Here is a 19,231-nt window from a genome sequence, read left to right as displayed (position 1 = left end):
GGGTTAGGTGTATTCTTGTTTAATACTGGGTTGACCACATGGCTTTGAAAGGGAGGTGCAACTTCCTCGTGTTCTTGATGAAATGGAGATGCTGCTTAATTGAGAAGTACACAAAGGGTTAATCCTGCAATGACAGCATGTTTGAATGGGGGAGGCTGTTCCTGTTTCACATTCCACTCCAGCTTCCAGCTTGCCAGGATCTGATTGGAAACATCTCCGAGGCCACAGCGGTTTCCCCCCCCCCCCCACCCTGGGGGTCAAACTGCAGCTAAACATTGCACCAGCCTCCTGCGTTCAGTGTCTGCCTCAGTCCTGCCAGCTGTGGGGAAATGTGGACTAAACCAGCTGGCCCAGTCAAGCTGGTAAGTTTTCTGAACACTCGCCATATCTGGATATATCCCAGTTTTAGCAGTGATTTTAATTGTTGGAAGTGATAGACCTCATTTGTGTACACTGCCTGTCTGTCTGCCGTCTCACACCCCTGTTCAAACTCCTTCATACTGCTCCTGAAGTTGGCTCTGTGGATTGGGGAGTGTTTACTGTAGTTAAGTGCATGTGAATAGAATTATTTCGATGACTTCTAATGTCAGGCAAGTCTGTTCTGGTGTGGGCTAAACGGAGTGTCTAGCTGCAGCATCTGTAGTTTTGTTGTTGCTGAGTGGGGTTCCAGTTCCTGTTGCCATGACCCAGTGGAGTAACTATTGGTGTACATCCAGTGCAGCAGGTCCTGGCTGCATGCATGGTGTGGCTTGAGGTGGGGAGACTTGCTGGGTGGGGGCAGGGTGTAAACTTGCTAGTAGTTGTAGACTGATTAAGGGATTGATGCACTCTCTCCTCCTCCTATGGAGAGTGAAACTGGCACTGCTTGAGGAATGGCTGGCTGTATTATCACCTGGATTCCAGCATCCTAGTCTATTGGCAGCGAGAATCCTCTTTGAAAGAATTAGCCAATTGCACATCCCTGCCCTTGCTGTAACCCTCACTCTTCTTCCCCCCCCCCCCCCCCCCCCTCCCACCTTCCGCATTTAATAAATGTATCAAGGGAGATGGGGAAGTTTCGGTGTTGTAGATGTGGTCTTCTAGCATTTTAATTAAAATTGATATCCAACTCTGACCATGAAACATTAACAGCAAATTGTTAAACTGCTGCCCTAGGACTGTGTTTAATCTTCCCAGACACTACCACTTTCTATTATCTGGTATTTTCCTGAGTGGAATGGCCATTGTCTTGATGAGGGGAATTAGAAACATTGGTCATGGTGCCATGTTATTGTGGGAAGTATAGCTGGTGGATCCCAACACTGAACTGTAGCCATCTCCTCCAATGGGAACTGAGCATCTGCCAGTGATGAATATCATGCCTTAATTCTCCTTGTGACGAAGGTTGCAGTATAATCTAACCTTCCCTATTCCAAGGAGAGATGGCGTTGGGAACTCCCTTCTCGGGTATCGCTTGATGCGGGGCAGTCCTGTGGTCCATGGAGAAAGGACAGAATCCTTGAGACATGAGCTGTCCTCACTGGCTGGATCCCCAGGTGCTAGGATGGTGAATGCTTTGATGCAGCAGTTACTGGCATCACCTTGTTGCATTTGAAGGGCATTAACATTTGGATTCTTTCCAGATTTAAATTCCAATTCACCATGCTGCGATTTGAACTTGGTCCCCAGCCTCTATTTTGAAGCTGTACGTAAAGGTGCTAAGTTCAAGGCACTTTGTGTGGGTGGGTTGCCTGTTCCAAAAATGTACTAAGTATATCAAACCTTTTCTGTTTTCCTTCCTCTGAGTTAGTCATCGACCAAAATAAAATGGGTTGTCATTTTAGATCTATTTTAAGGTGAAGTCATCAGAACAAACTTTGTCCTGCCTTCTTGCAGTCCTTCCTCTCCCCTGAACTTTTATCCACCTCCCCCACCATGGGTCTGTATCTGCATATGCTATTATGCCCATTGTCCTGTGTAACTAGGAGAGCAGATTTTCACCTATCCTTACAACTGACAATTCAGGAATTGAATGTGACTGGGTCCAGATTTAATGAGATTGCTCCCTCGAGTCAAAGATGTCAGAAATTCAGGACATTTCTCCCCCCCCCCCCCCCCCAATTTGGTTAACACGACATAAATTTGTCTATATATAGACAGTGATGTACAGTTCAGCAATGGATAGGGTTGAAAGCTCAGTCACTGAGGTTTGAATGGAGATTTGGTGTGTGCACAATGGGAAGTAGAATGAAGGTAGATGCTTCATATAATTTCAAAACATGAACATTTTGAGAAATCGGGTCCCGAGATCATGCAGTACGAGTTGGGTGTTTCTCAAACCCAAGAGGGTGTAATTGATGCCTCTACTCCGGTGGGTGCCCTGTGGAAAGATAGATGCCCAAGAGATTACTTGATGTATTATAATCAACACGTTGTAGGTCCAGCTGAGATTTCTGCTCTTGTGCCAATTCGCCGATGGCAAGACCGTGATGATTAGCTGAAATACTCCACTCTGTAAATTTAGGCAAGGTTACTGTCGTTCCATCCCAATCTGGCTCACTGCTCCTGGAAATTTAGTCCAGGGACTGCCCCTTATTGGCTTGTAGCTCCAGTCACTTTCCTTAGCCGCGGGGACGATTGTCCAATATGGAGCCCAAGTGATCGTGCCGTTGTGAACGATGTCACGTTTCACAGTGGTGTGAACCAGGCCCAGGTATGACCACAGGGGGCCAGCAGGGCACTGGAGCAGTTCATGCCACTCCAGCCTCATTTTGCAGCACCAAATGGCCACACATGCACAGTTGGGCAGCATCACCCTGCACATGCGTGGTAGTGCACCAGCCCCAACTGAACATGGAGTCAAGTGTTCAGGGGCCGGCTGTGCCAGAAAGTAGGCCCAGGGGGAGAGGCTGGCCTGCCGATCAGTGGGACCCAAATGCAGGCCAGACCCCCCCCTCCGACTGCTCATGCAGAGTTCCCGCTAGCAGCAACCAGGGGTGAACAGCACCAGCGTCATATTGGCTCGGCCCATCCAGGCCAGGGAATCAGTGGCCCTGCCAATTCCACGCCCCGGTGTAAATGGTGCTGATTCTCCGCACCTCAGAATCGCACACCAGCATCATGGTGCAGTGAGTTCTCTAGCCCAGTGTAGGGCTTGGAGAATCACCCCCTGTTGAGTGGGACTTCAGTATGCTAATTTGATGAGCACAAAATAATCCAACTAACAATGTGCAGCTGTTTTGTTGAACTTCTGGCTGATTGCTGCCACTGCTTCTTGCTGGAACTAAACTTCAGAATCTGATCCTTTCAACATGTGCCTGGAGATGGAGGTTTGGATTGGGGTTTACTCCACACCTTTCCCATCAGCTGACATTGTTTTTGGGACCAAATAAGGCACTTTGGAAATGGCTCAGTGCTTCCTGGTATGATTTTTTTTCCCCCCTTATCTGTGGTTTGCAGGATTAATAAGGGGATCAGGCATTGTGGGGAGAAGGCAGGAGAATGGGGACGAGAAAAATATCAGCCATGATTGAATGGCGGAGCAGACTGGATGGGCTGAGTGGTCTAATTCTGCTTCTGTCTTGTGGATTCCTTTCCTGTGAAGACTTAAGGGTGAGAAGTTCTGTTGACACAGCACGGGCAAGCATTCTTGCTGGTCCCCAGCATGTGTTCAATGGCTAAGCCAGCATTTATTGTCCATCCCTAATTTGAAACGTGAAGGGGTAGGCATCAGCCCTGAACATTCAACAGTTGGCTTATCCTCCATAACAATGCCATACACTCCCACAAATTCTTGTATGTTGTGATTTGACCTCTACTTCCTTCTGAGAATACCACATCACCCTGAATGATGATCTCCTCATCTCTGCCCTAAATGGCCTACCCCTTATTCTGGACACCAACTGCAGGAAACTACATCCCTGTGTTTAAATTAGATCCCCCTCCACTCCAGTGACTATATAATCCTAACTGGCACCATCTGGAGGAGCAGCGAGATCTTGGGGTCTATGTTCATAGATCTTTGAAAGTTGCCACTCAAGTGGATAGAGCTGTGAAGAAGGCCTATGATGTGCTAGCATTCATTAGCAGAGGGATTGAATTTAAGAGCTGAGGTGATGATGCAGCTGTACAAAACCTTGGTCAGGCCACATTTGGAGAACTGTGCAGTTCTGGTCACCTCATTTTAGGAAGGATGTGGAAGCTTTGGAAAAGTTGCAAGGAGATTTACCAGGATGTTGCCTGGAATGGAGAGTAGGTCTTGCGAGGAAAGGTTGAGGGTGCTAGGCCTTTTCTCATTAGAACGGAGAAGGATGAGGGGTGACTTGATAGAAGTCTATAAGATGATCAGGGGAATAGTCAGACTTTTTCCCCGGGTGGAACAAGCCATTACAAGAGGACATAAATTTAAAGGTGAATGGTGGAAGATATAGAGGGGATGTCAGAGGTAGGTTCTTTACCCAGAGAGTAGTGGGGGCATGGATTGCACTGCCTGTGGAAGTAGTTGAGTCGGAAACGTTGGGGACCTTCAAGCGGCTATTGAATAGGTACATGGATTAGGGTAGAATGAGGGTGTAGATTAATTTGAGGGCAGCACGGTAGCATTGTGGATAGCACAATTGCTTCACAGCTCCAGGGTCCCAGGTTCGATTCCGGCTTGGGTCACTATCTGTGCAGAGTCTGCACGTCCTCCCCGTGTCTGCGTGGGTTTCCTCCGGGTGCTCTGGTTTCCTCCCACAGTCCAAAGATGTGCAGGTTAGGTGGATTGGCCATGATAAATTGCCTTTAGTGTTGGGTGAGGTTTCTGGGTTATGGGGATAGGGTGGAGGTGTTGACCTTGGGTAGGGTGCTCTTTCCAAGAGCTGGTGCAGACTCGATGGGCCAAATGGCCTCCTGCACTGTAAATTCTATGATGATCTATGATTAATCTAGGACAAAGGTTCAGCACAACATTGTGGGCTGAAGGGTCTGTTCTGTGCTGTATTTATCTATGTTCTATCTCTCCTTGGACAACAGTCTTACCATCCCAGGATCAGTCTGGTGAACCCACTCCTGCAATGGCAACTACATCCTTTTTTTTTTTCTTGGGTAAGAGATCAAATCTACACATTTTCACACTTGGTGATCTCACCAAGCCCCTGTACAGCTGCTGTAATAAATCCTTGCTACTGTATTAGTGGGCTGCATTGTCCTGGATGGTGGGGTTCCATCTCGCCTGATTGATGACTTTGGAAATTACTCGCTCCTAGTGACCCTCCCTCTCCAAGGAACTCCTGCAGTGATGGTGGTTTAGCTCACTGGGCTAAATCTCTGGCTTTCAAAAGCAGGCCAGGGCAGCATGGTGGCCTAGTGGTTAGCACAGCTGCCTCACGGTGCCGAGGTCCCAGGTTTGATCCCGGGTCACTGTCTGTGTGGAGTTTGCACATTCTCCCTGTGTCTGCGTGGGTTTCACCCCCTACAACCCAAAGATGTGCAGAGTAGGTGGATTGGCCATGCTAAATTGCCCCTTAATTGGAAAAAATAATTGGGTAACCTAAATTTTTAAAAAAAGAAAAAAGCAGGCCAGCAGCACGGTTCGATTCCCTGGACAGGCGCCGGAATGTGGCGACTCGGGACTTTTCACAGTAACTTCATTGAAGCCTACTCGTGACAAAGTGATTTTTCATTTCATTTTTTTTTCAGTGAGCTGTTGACCTTAACCACGCCCTCCACTGGCACACTTGAGAATGCCGCAAGTGTGTAGGTGCTGAGGGCAAAGGAAACGGGGTTGCGTGGAGGTGGTGTAGAAACACAAGCAGGGACTAGTTGGGCCAAATGGCCTGTTTTTTGTTTCTCTCTGGATTGCTTGAAGAGATTGACAAGTGGCAGTGAAGGGATGGTGATAGTGAAGTGACTCTGAACTCTTGCCTTCCAGTGTTGAGCAAGCCCTGGCAAGTTGGTGTAGTTGGTGCAGGGTGGTATCTTGTAGTTGTAACTTGCTGGTTCATGCAAGAGAGATGCTTTTGTTTTGTCTCGGTTACATGGTTACTCTTGGCTGCAATATTTTTCTTTCCTGTATCTATCTCTCGGGGGTTGAGTAAGGTTGGTTGTTCTTGGGCAAGTTGATTAAATTGGGTCCTTCAAATATTAGTTTGATGTCTTGGCTCGCATTCTTGCTGAAACTAATTTATACAGTAACTAGCCTCTGGGTGTGGGGGGGGGGGGGAGAAAGAGAGGTTGTGGTGTATTGCAAAACTGACTGCTATGCCATTTGTTTAAAGTGACATTTCCTTGTAGTTTTCCTGCCTGGTCTCCTGAGAAATTGGGACCTGTGTGCCTGTCAACATGTTTGAATGAGCAAGCTTTTGTCTGTATAAAAGGATTGACGCTCGCCACATTTTTCAGCTTCAGTGCTGTTGCCCGAGGTTAATTCTCATTGTTCTTGATTGCATCAACACTATGAACATGCAAGGCCAGTGACCTCTGTCTTGGCATTGAACCCCCCCCCCCCCCCCCCCCAATCAACATTCACTGATTATCTTTGTTGCATTCTTGAGAAATGTTTTGACTCTGGGGGAGCTGATGTACCAGTCCATTCTTTCTTAAATCTCTGATTTTAAAAACCAAACATTTGATGCTTCACTTGGTATTCCTGACGGGCAGTTCCTAAACTTGGTTAGGACCCTTTCCTGCTCATGTCCACCACCATTATCCTGGGACAATCTATCCAAGGGCTGGGCAGAATTTAAGTCTCCATAATCCCAGATGATCGTAGGCTGTTTTCCTGGGGGGGGGAAGGAAGAGGAATGTCAATTCACCAGCCTCTAGGCAAGGTTAAGAAGGTGGCGCTTCATGAGTGACCTTGGCCAGTACAGGAATTGAGCCTGTGCTGCTGGCCTTGCTCCGTATCATGAACCAGCTGTCCAGCCAACTCGGCTAAACTGACCCCTCCAGGAAAACTCCATGACTAGCAGTGTCCTGTATCCAATGCTGTACTGATCCCCTGAGAACCAGGAAAGTGTTATATCTCATTGTATTACAGGTGGGAAGGATCTTCAAAGATCAAAATTGCCCCAAAAAAGAACTGTTTAATGTGCTCCTTCAGGTTTTCTGCAGCAATTTCTGGTGGTGATTTAGTGCAAAAGGAGCCCCATTCAGCCCATTGTCTGCACCAGCTCATCAAACCACTTGACTGTTGCTTTTGCAATTCACTAAATCTGTGCCCTCTTGTTCTTGGTCTTTGATCCTTTTACAAGTGGGAACAGCTTATCTACTCTGCAGCCTCCTTCTGTCTATCTCCTCATCTCCAAGGAGAACAGTCCCAATCTCTCCAATCTAACCTCTTGTAACTGGAACCATTCTGGTAAACCTCTTTGCTCACCTGTGTTCACATCATCCTTCTACAGTATGGTGTCCAGAAATATATACCATATTCCAGCACGAGTTCAGCATAACTTCCCCACCTGCCTTGCCACCTTCAACCTCGCCATAAGCCACATTTATATTTGTTTTTTTCCTGGCATTGGTTCCTTCCTGGCATTGAACCCTAATCAACTGGTCTGCGCTGTTCTAAACTGTGCATCCCGCTTGCAATACTTCCCAATATCCACACCTGGTGAACACAGTACAAACCTTCCTCCTGCCCCCCAAAAAATCCATTGGCTTCTAGTTTTTGTATCCACATGCTGCTGTCCCTTTGAGCTCCAGTCTGTGGCACTGAATGCCTGCTGACCACTTTAACATTACCCTTTAGCAACCCTTTGTTACCTGAACACTTTTTGCCTTTTGAAATCCATGGATTTGCCCAGCAGAGGTGCGCACTGCCCATAACATGGACTGAGAGCCATATTACCTGTGTCCCAAGTGTAGAGTTTATAATATAGGTATGATTAAATGTATTTAACTGGGTTAGTAGACGTGGCCTAGGTTGCTCATCACTGAATTAAGTCTCTTCCCTGGTGTCGTTTCCATGGTAATCAGCATTCTTTTCCTGATCCTTGAGATTCTGTAATATATTTTCCCCCTCCCAGGTGGGCGGCTGAGGGGAACTGAGTGTTGGCTAGTGTAGACTTGAGAGATGAACAGACACTTCCAACACTGATGAAGGTTCAACTCCATTTTATTAACTGCTTCTAACTAACTAACACACGATGACTGTGGGTCTAAATGATGCTAACTTAAACTAGAGACCTAAGCCTTGTCCGAACCAGTTGATTCTCTCAGCACGTGGTGTGAGTCTGTGCTGGGCTGGATGAGTTCCTGTTACACTGAGAGACAGCACCCAGAATGAGCGGGAACCGTGGTGCCCTCTGCCTTTATAGTCAGCACAGTAAGAAGTCTTACAACACCAGGTTAAAGTCCAACAGGTTGGTTTCAAACACGAGCTTTTGGAGCACTGCTCCTTCCTAGGGTGAATGGATTTCACCTGAGGAAGGAGCAGTGCTCCGAAAGCTCGTGTTTGAAACCAACCTGTTGGACTATAACCTGGTGTTGTAAGACTTCTTATTGTGCTGGCCCCAGTCCAACGCCGGCATCTCCACATCATGACTACCATCGACTCCTTTTTATAGTGTGTGTACTCTAACTGGTGATTGGCTGTGGTGTTTGTACATGTTGACTGGTCCCTGTGTGTCTGCACCATGATACACTGGTGTATATTATGACAGGAACCTCGCCACTTCCCCCACAGACGTTGCACTTGGTGCTTCACTGTGACCTGCCTAGATTCTGTTTTGATTTAATATAGCTGACTCCAGAATGGTAGTGTGCAGTCCGATGCTTTTTAAATCTAGCGGAGGAACTTTGGATGTTGTATTGGCTTTGACAATGCTGCTTCTCGCCACAGACTGCCAGGATTTCCAGCATTTTCTATTTGACTCCAGATGCTGAGCAGCTTTGTTAAACTTGTATTGAATGTTATGGACACCCAACTGGTCGGAGTAATTCTGAGTGAGCCCAATGCCCTTGCCTGACATTTACATTTTGAGTAGACCGCTTCCTGAGCCTACTCCATTCAATGATTGGATCTCACCTTGTACATGCCCTCTTGGGATTGGAGAAGGTGGGCAGATTTCCACTTGCCAAGGAGATTAGAACATTTTATTTGGGAGGAATGTGCTTGTCCTGGTCAAATTTAAATAAATGAGGGAGAAAAGGGGATGGGTTTGAAGCTAGGGAGGCTCATGAAACAAACAGAAGCTAGCGAAGATTCCACTAAAGCCTTTTAATATCATCATGACTGGATTGATATCTACTCTGACACCAAGATTTTAAACTCAGCTATTTAAAATGGACTTGAATTGTTCTAAACTGTCCAATAGGATTGTGGGCTTGATGCAAGTATGCAGACTGTCCTCTAGAAGACATTCTCTGGGAATAGTTTCCAAAAATTACTGAAACTATTTAAGAGTTTAAGTAACTGGGCTCTTGGTGTCAATTACCTAGACATTAGTGTGGAATGCAGTGTCTGTCAATTGATGTAATAACTGCCTAAAAGGGGCAATTTTGGCAGAAACCTATTCTACTGTTGAATTTGGGTCATGGTTAATCTGGACCCACCTTGGTTCTGGTTCTGTGATCTTCCAGAAATGTAGGTGGCAAGATCTCGGTTTGTGCAGGGAATACACGAGGGATGGGGTGGGTCTAGTTTTTGAAGATGTTGACTATATGGGTTGTGGTGATATGCATCACTGTAAATACACAAAGGGTTAATGTAGATGCACTAGGACACTAAATGCACAAGGGGTTAATGTGAACACTACACCTAGCTAGACACGAGGGGCACCAGTGACATGACGATCAACCAATAGGTTGATAAGATAGGACACGACCAATGGGCATTCAAGATACACAGGTGACAACCACAGGGGGCATTACACCAACCCATATGTAAGGACACGGCACACATGATCTTCCTCTTTCCAGTGGAGACACTCAGTGAGTACAGACAGAGTTGATTTGAAACACATCACACCCACCATGTGGATTGTAGCAGACTGGTTTGTCAGTCTGAGTAGCTGTAGCAGGAATAACAGGAGTCTAATCCAAGTAGGAGAATTGTTAACAGTTTAATGTGTTAAAGCTAGCTCCAAGTCTGAACCTTCCTTTGTCAGAGTGCACATCAAGGAAGCAGCTTCTGCTATGTCAAGAGCATAAAACATGGGTAGCACTGGACTATTGAACTAACCGTCACAGGGTAAACTAATTTTACACTGGTAGCTGGAAATTCCTGTGGGATTTTTGTACATTTTTTGATGCACTTGATTAATCTACTTGCCATTTGAGACTAGCTTGCATGCACCAGCTGTAAAATCTGCAGGAAAATGCTACTGATGCCAAATTGGGGAATACCTGCAGAAGTTTGCTTCCACTTTATTTTTCTCAATCCAGGGAATGACTTTATCAAAGGACCACTTAAGTGGACACCCTGTATAAGGGTAATATACCCTTGTCTTGGATGAAGAGAATGTGGGTGTCGCTGACCAGCCCAACATTTATTGCCCTTGGTGGTGGTCTGCCAGTTTTGAGCTGCTGTAATCATGATGATGATCTGGCCCATGCCCAAGTTACAACTGGGCAGACAGCATGGAGGCATAATGGTTAGCACTGCTGCCCAGTTTCAATTCCAGGTCACTGTCCATGTGGAGTTTCCATGTTCTCCCAGTGTCCGTGGGTTTCACCCCCACAACACAAGATGTGCAGTGTAGGTGGATAGATCACACTAAATTGCCCCTTAAAAGGTGACATTTGGATTTGCAGGGGCTGTCCAACCTGTGGTACATGGGACTTGTGTCCATCTCTAGGTTACTTGGTCCACATGAGTAGGGACTGGTGTGTTGTATTCTATGGAGCTGAGGTCTTGCCAGGAAAGTCAGCAAACTCTTACAACCAATTTATTAATCTCTCCCTGCTGTGATTCTGGCTTCCATTCAATGCAACAGTGTAGGGAATGCCAGTCTGCATTTCTATAGCGCTTATTATATCTCCAGGACAATAGGAGAGGTGGTGATGTAGTGGTATGTCACTGGTCTAGTGACCTTGAGTAATCCTCTGGGCATCCAGGTTCAAATCCTGCCACTGTAGATGGTAATTTGAATTCAATAAGGTCCTTTAGGGGAACAATCTGTCATCCTTAGTCGTCTGGTCCAGACCCACAGCAATGTGACTCTCTGCCCTCTCGAGGGCAATGGCACAGTCTGACGCCCATGTCCCATGACCTGGATGGGTGTTCAGGCAAGTCCAATCCCTGGAGCTGAATGAACCAGGATTGCAACCACTCCTGCTGCACACTGACCACAGTAACTGCATTCCACATCTCTTCCATCCACTCCCGCCTACTTGGTAGCCGTATCAGTGTTACCATAGGATGTCACAGGCTGCTAACAGTCAATTACCCATTGCCATTGGATGGGTGTCCACCTGGATACAGTTCCTGAAGTAAAATATTGAATCCAGGCGTTGAATCAAATTGCCTAAACACATGCGTAACAATCCTTCAGTGACTTTGACTTCACTATAGTTACTGCAGTTTGTGGCCCAGTCCCATTTGAATCGTACAATAGAATCCCTACAATACAGGAGGCCATTCAGCCCATAGTCTGCCCCAACCCTCAACTCCAGATCCTCCCCCCCCCCCCCCCCCCCCCAAACCACAATCTTTGGAAAGGGGGGCAATTTAGCATGGCCAATCCACCCCTCCCAGATGGGCTGCTGCAGTGGCTCACCACCTCCAGAGTAATTAGGGATGGGCAATTGGCTTGATCAGATGTTTACAACCTATTCTCAGCAGCTGTGCAGCAAGATCAAAACATTGGGCAGGTCAGTGCTGTCTCTGTGCCGGGGACCCCAGTCACATTGGGCAGGTCAGCGCCGGGGACCCCAGTCACATTGGGCAGGTCAGTGCTGTCTCTGTGCCGGGGGCCCCAGTCACATTGGGCAGGTCAGTGCTGTCTCTGTGCCGGGGACCCCAGTCACATTGGGCAGGTCAGTGCCGGGGACCCCAGTCACATTGGGCAGGTCAGTGCTGTCTCTGTGCCAGGGACCCCAGTCACATTGGGCAGGTCTGTGCCGGGGGCCCCAGTCACATTGGGCAGGTCAGTGCTGTCTCTGTGCCGGGGACCCCAGTCACATTGGGCAGGTCTGTGCCGGGGGCCCCAGTCACATTGGGCAGGTCAGTGCTGTCTCTGTGCCGGGGACCCCAGTCACATTGGGCAGGTCAGTGCTGTCACTGTGCCAGGGACCCCAGTCACATTGGGCAGGTCAGTGCCGGGGACCCCAGTCACATTGGGCAGGTCAGTGCTGTCTCTGTGCCGGGGACCCCAGTCACATTGGGCAGGTCAGTGCTGTCTCTGTGCCGGGGACCCCAGTCACATTGGGCAGGTCTGTGCTGTCTCTGTGCCGGGGACCCCAGTCACATTGGGCAGGTCAGTGCTGTCTCTGTGCCGGGGACCCCAGTCACATTGGGCAGGTCAGTGCCGGGGACCCCAGTCACATTGGGCAGGTCAGTGCTGTCTCTGTGCCGGGGACCCCAGTCACATTGGGCAGGTCAGTGCTGTCTCTGTGCCGGGGACCCCAGTCACATTGGGCAGGTCAGTGCTGTCTCTGTGCCGGGGACCCCAGTCACATTGGGCAGGTCAGTGCCGGGGACCCCAGTCACATTGGGCAGGTCAGTGCCGGGGACCCCAGTCACATTGGGCAGGTCAGTGCCGGGGACCCCAGTCACATTGGGCAGGTCAGTGCCGGGGACCCCAGTCACATTGGGCAGGTCAGTGCCGTCTCTGTGCCGGGGACCCCAGTCACATTGGGCAGGTCAGTGCCGTCTCTGTGCCGGGGACCCCAGTCACATTGGGCAGGTCAGTGCTGTCTCTGTGCCGGGGACCCCAGTCACATTGGGCAGGTCAGTGCTGTCTCTGTGCCGGGGACCCCAGTCACATTGGGCAGGTCAGTGCTGTCTCTGTGCCGGGGACCCCAGTCACATTGGGCAGGTCAGTGCTGTCTCTGTGCCGGGGACCCCAGTCACATTGGGCAGGTCAGTGCCGGGGACCCCAGTCACATTGGGCAGGTCAGTGCTGTCTCTGTGCCGGGGGCCCCAGTCACATTGGGCAGGTCAGTGCTGTCTCTGTGCCAGGGACCCCAGTCACATTGGGCAGGTCAGTGCTGTCTCTGTGCCGGGGGCCCCAGTCACATTGGGCAGGTCAGTGCTGTCATTGGGCAGGTCAGTGCTGTCTCTGTGCCAGGGGCCCCAGTCACATTGGGCAGGTCAGTGCTGTCTCTGTGCCGGGGACCCCAGTCACATTGGGCAGGTCAGTGCTGTCTCTGTGGCGGGGACCCCAGTCACATTGGGCAGGTCAGTGCTGTCTCTGTGCCGGGGACCCCAGTCACATTGGGCAGGTCAGTGCCGGGGACCCCAGTCACATTGGGCAGGTCAGTGCCGGGGACCCCAGTCACATTGGGCAGGTCAGTGCTGTCTCTGTGCCAGGGACCCCAGTCACATTGGGCAGGTCAGTGCTGTCTCTGTGCCGGGGACCCCAGTCACATTGGGCAGGTCAGTGCCGGGGACCCCAGTCACATTGGGCAGGTCAGTGCCGGGGACCCCAGTCACATTGGGCAGGTCAGTGCTGTCTCTGTGCCGGGGACCCCAGTCACATTGGGCAGGTCAGTGCTGTCATTGGGCAGGTCAGTGCTGTCTCTGTGCCGGGGACCCCAGTCACATTGGGCAGGTCAGTGCCGGGGACCCCAGTCACATTGGGCAGGTCAGTGCTGTCACTGTGCCGGGGACCCCAGTCACATTGGGCAGGTCAGTGCTGTCTCTGTGCCGGGGACCCCAGTCACATTGGGCAGGTCAGTGCTGTCTCTGTGCCGGGGGCCCCAGTCACATTGGGCAGGTCAGTGCCGGGGACCCCAGTCACATTGGGCAGGTCAGTGCTGTCTCTGTGCCGGGGGCCCCAGTCACATTGGGCAGGTCAGTGCTGTCTCTGTGCCGGGGACCCCAGTCACATTGGGCAGGTCAGTGCCGGGGACCCCAGTCACATTGGGCAGGTCAGTGCTGTCTCTGTGCCGGGGACCCCAGTCACATTGGGCAGGTCAGTGCTGTCTCTGTGCCGGGGACCCCAGTCACATTGGGCAGGTCAGTGCTGTCTCTGTGCCGGGGACCCCAGTCACATTGGGCAGGTCAGTGCCGGGGACCCCAGTCACATTGGGCAGGTCAGTGCTGTCTCTGTGCCGGGGACCCCAGTCACATTGGGCAGGTCAGTGCTGTCACTGTGCTGGGGACCCCAGTCACATTGGGCAGGTCAGTGCTGTCTCTGTGCCGGGGACCCCAGTCACATTGGGCAGGTCAGTGCTGTCACTGTGCCGGGGACCCCAGTCACATTGGGCAGGTCAGTGCTGTCTCTGTGCCGGGGTCCCCAGTCACATTGGGCAGGTCAGTGCTGTCTCTGTGCCGGGGACCCCAGTCACATTGGGCAGGTCTGTGCTGGGGGCCCCAGTTCAATTCCAGTCTTGGGTGAGTGGCTGGCTATGTGGGGGATTGCACTTTCTCAGTGTCTGCATGGGGTTCTACCAGGTGCTCTTGGTTTCCTCCTGTGTCCAAAGATGTGGTGAGTGGATTGGCGATGATCGATTGCCCCTTGGTATCCAATAGTTGGGTAGAGTTGTGGGTATGTGGGCTTGTCCTTCGCCTCGGTCGGTGAGCAAATGCTGTCTTCCAGAGGGGAGTTGAGGGGCACTCAGTGCATCATCTGAGGGAGGGGGGGGGGGGGGGGGGGGGGAAGGGGAAGAGAAGTGGATGGTGTTTAACTTCTAGCTTCTGGCTCTTGTCCTGAACATGGTCTTTAAGCATTACTGCAAACCAACAGTCGGTCTAATCTTACTATCATTGCCCTGCAGTAGCATCTGTGTGGATCAGAAAGATGCAATAAATCAATGGCTTGGGTGCAGTGAAGGTAACCAGTTGGTTGGGCTGCACTGGCCCATTTTGCACCCACATGAATGACACCTGGATGAACAGAACAGTAAGACCACCTGCATCAGGTCGATCTTCCCAATGTTTCTCCAAAAGGAGAACATTCAGCACCTTGGCCCAGCCAGTCGAATCATCATATTGTGGCTGATCTGATGAACTTGCTCCATATCCCATCATCCCAAGTACTTGATTGTGTTGAATTCCAATCTTGCTTGTAGTAATGAACTCCAACCATGGGTTTTTTACCAATGACAAAGAATTCATTCACATATTGTGTGCCCCACCAAGGACACATTCTTGATTCATTCATGGGATGTGGGGATTCTTGTCTGTCCATTATTACCCTTAAGTGGTGATGAACTTTTGCCTTGAACCACTGCAATCCCTGAGGTGTAGGTCCACCCCCACAGCTATTGGGGGAGTTCCAGGATTTTGACCCAGTGACTAGTGAAGGAACGGCAATTCCAGTCATCAGGCTGGTTAGTGACGTGAGGGGAATGTTCGGGTGTTGCATGTTTCTGCTGTCCTGGCCCTTTAAGATGCGAGCAGTTGTGGATTTGGAAGTACCCATACCATTGATGGTCATTCCACTGTCCACTAGTCACATTTTCATTCCCTTCCCCCCCGTCTATTATTACAGTCAAATTTTCATTCCCCAACCCTTATCTTTGCTTTACCCTTGTTTTATTAGCAGCCCTTTCAGATCAGCTGATTTGAATGCTATCATTCTATTCTTAACTATAGACATTACTTCAACACCTGTTAATACAATTCCCTGCTCTCTTTCCCCTCCCCATGCAGTCATTGCTAATCTTAAAGCACTCTCAATAATACTGGACTTTTGGTTGTAGAGTGCAAGCTATTCTGGACTTGGAGGAGGGTCTAACTGCAAATACTTGGGCACTACATGCTGTGTTTATCCAGTCTACCTGCAACAAAGTGGATTCTTCGTTCACAGTTAATGTATAACCAGTGTTACTGGGGTAACTGAGTTGCAGTGGACTTGACCCTCTGGTCTGGTGCTTTTTAGGATCAGTCCGTTCAAACCTGTCCAACCAGAAGTTTCTAAATAAAGAACCAGAGTTCCTGTTTGGAATAGAATTGTTCTTGGGTGTCAGCATCCCTAGAAATGCCCAACTTCTCCTCCAATTCACTACATGTCCCAACACCTCTATTTTGTTTGATAGCTTCAATGGACTAGCTATAGTTCTAGGTCTATCTTTTCCAATCCTCTGGCACCATCTGGGTATTTGAGGATCATGGCCAGTGCCTAATGCCCATTCTGAAGTGCTAGTCACTGCCCCCATCAGTCAGCAATAACTGTTGCACTTGGGTCCTGCCAGGGGCAACTCTGCTCCTGATCTCATTACAGCCTTGGTTCAAACATGGGACACGAGCTGAATGCCATGGGTCAATGTTGACAGTAGGGCATCAAGAAACCCTAGTAAAATGGGGGCATGGTGGAGAAAGGGAAGAGACTCTTGCACATGTCCATGCCTCCACTCCAGGAGAGTGTCCTAGGCACAACCATCCAGCTGCTTCATCAATGACTTTCCTTCAGGTTAGAAGTGTCCAAATGCAGCAAGGTGAGGACCATATCCAGGCTTGGGCTGATATGACAACCAGAGACTTGAACCTTGCCCCAATGCTATTAAAATTACTGACACGTACATGCCTGGGTCCAGGTCCAAGCAGCCCTGCTTGATTGCTATTCCTTATTTAGGGGCAGCATGGTGGTTAGCACAATTGCTTCACAGCTCCAGGTTCGATTCCGGCTTGGGTCACTGTCGGTGCGGAGTCTGCACATCCTCCCCGTGTGTGCATGGGTTTCCTCCGGGTGCTCCGGTTTCCTCCCACAGTCCAAAAGATGTGCAGGTTAGGTGGATTGGCCATGATAAATTGCCCTTGGTGTTGGGTGGAGTTATGGGGATAGGGTGGAGGTGTTGACCTTGGGTAGGGTGCTCTTACCAAGAGCCGGTGCAGACTCGATGGGCTGAATGGCCTCCTTGGGTGGAGTTATGGGGATAGGGTGGAGGTGTTGACCTTGGGTAGGGTGCTCTTACCAAGAGCCGGTGCAGACTCGATGGGCCGAATGGCCTCCTTCTGCACTGTAAATTCTATGATAATCCACAGAACATTCTCCTCCATCACTGCACAGTAACAGCCATGTGTACTTGAGGTTCCTTGAGCAGCACTCCAAGCCTGTGACTACCATCTAAAGGATGCACAGCAGAGAGACACAAGGCCACTAGATGTTCTCCAAGCCATTCACCATCCTGACATGGAAATATAAAGCTGGGCCAATCCCTCCCTAACTCCACTGTGGGTATACCTACACAGTGGTTGAAGAAAGCGACTCGACAACTAGGAAGAAATGGGTAATGCTGGCCTAGCCAAAAATGCCCCCTCACCATAAGTCCTGTTGGTTTACCGTGCAGCCAACTTCAGCAGTTCCAAAGATGGGCTAGTATCCAGGATAACGCTTCCCAGTTTGGGGCCACTGGTGCCTAGCAACACTTGATGCTGTCTGTGCACTTTTTTTTTCTGCGTCTAGTAATCGGTACATCTACATAACTAATGGATATCCTGAGTAATGTTTTTTTTTTGCTTGGGAGCTAATCTTGGTTTAACCTTTGAACACAGACCAATCTCTCTCTGCTTGTTGCCCTGGTCTGTTACACATTCTGGACAACAGACACCGGAGCACTGCTGGTGTGAAGGGCTCCACTTTTTTGAAGTGAATTCAGGTGAGGTTTGGGTCGTCTTCTTTTTGCTACCAGCCCTCCTGCCTGAGGCCCCAGTGGCCAGGTTGTCTGCTGTGGAGTGTAGCTCTATTCTGCAGCAGGACTGCTAGCCATGACCTAGAGTGCATTCCCTAGATCAATATCCTGGGCAGACTTGCAACAGTTCAGCAGCCCCAATATATACAGCTGTGTTACTGCAGCAAATATAACTGGGCTAAAAACATTTTGGTTCAGAAAACAATTGCTTAACCTGTGAAATTGTTTTTTCATTCTCTGAGCATTATTTCCAAGTCAGAATTTGTTGCTCCAGCCACCCAGTGCTGCACACACCACCCTGCCAGCATTTTGACCCAATTGACAGCAAAGCCTGGTTGAAATATCCCCAAGACTCTGAACTGCCCTTGAAGGGGCTCTATGGATAGCACTGTGGCAGCACCAGAGTCCCAAGTTCAATTCCCTGCTGGGTCACTGACTGACTGTGTGCAGGGTCTGCACATGTCTTCATAGGTTTCCTCCCAGGTGCTCCGGTTTCCTCCCACAGTCCAAAGATGTGCAGGTTAGGTGGATTGGCCATGATCAATTGCCCTTGGTGACCAAAAAGGTTAGGAGGGGTTATTGGGTTACAGGGATAGGGTGGAAGTGAGGGCTTTTAAGTGGGTTGGCGCAGACTCGATGGGCCGAATGGCCTCCTTCTGCACTAGTTCTAGAAGCTTGGTTTTTTAAAAATTCGGATAGATATCAACTGCTAACCTGCTTGCTTTCCAGACCAATCTGGGTCTTTGTCACCTACTAAATTGTGCAGCACTCCCATTCCAAAATTCATCATGGCTATGGATTTGAGGCAGCAGCATGATTACTTTGATGGGTTCGGGGGCTGGTTTAGCACAGTGGGCCAAACAGCTCACTTGTAATGCAGAACAAGGCCAGCAGCACAGGTTCAATTCCTGTACCGGCCTCCACAAACTTAAGGGATTTTCACAGTAACTTCATTGAAGTCTGCTTGTGACAATAAGGTTATTGTTCAGTGGCTGGCCAGTTGACATCGGACAACTAGACATGGAAGATGGCCTGGAAGGAAAGACTGCAGATTGAGGCTAGTTCATGGATCCGATTTGGGTTTCTTTACATAAATATCTTTATCTCTGCTACCAATGGAAACCAACAACTTCTGACTTCCAGGTGGAGGGTGGAAACTTTCCTGTAAATGTGACCCATGTATCTAGTGGTGGATAATGGTAAGGGCTCCATCTTCAATGAGGTCCACATTCTCTATTTGAGACTTGTGCCTTACAAACCATTAGTTGCAACTTTTAACACTCTACCCCTGAGTATTAGAGATGCAGGTCAACCACAATTTAACTAAATGGCTTAACTGGTTCGAGATGTTTCCTATGTCCTTTCTGTTCTTGTGACTTTCACTACACTAGGGGGGAAACTAGGTTTTTTTGAGATCGGGTTTGTGAACTCTGCCAGTGCTACATGACTGCAGACTCTCAAACTCCAGCACAAGTTGGACTATGACCTCCGTGTCTGTAAACAAAGTCTGAACGCAATGCCCTTTTTAAATGCT

The 19,231-nt window shown here is 49.4% G+C and overlaps 1 protein-coding gene across 1 annotated transcript in view; it reads left to right on the top strand.

Annotated features, from left to right (window-relative positions):
- The first annotated feature begins 207 nt into the window (after positions 1 to 207).
- dab2 (DAB adaptor protein 2) overlaps positions 208 to 19,231 on the top strand; it is a 37,671-nt gene continuing 18,647 nt past the window's right edge. The window contains 1 exon segment of the mRNA XM_038805961.1: positions 208 to 362. The gene's annotated coding sequence lies outside the window, so the exon portion shown is untranslated.

This window comes from Scyliorhinus canicula, chromosome 8 (genome assembly GCF_902713615.1).
Source record: "Scyliorhinus canicula chromosome 8, sScyCan1.1, whole genome shotgun sequence".
NCBI classification, from domain to species: Eukaryota; Metazoa; Chordata; class Chondrichthyes; order Carcharhiniformes; family Scyliorhinidae; genus Scyliorhinus; species Scyliorhinus canicula.
This window is presented reverse-complemented; position numbering and strand designations above follow the sequence as displayed.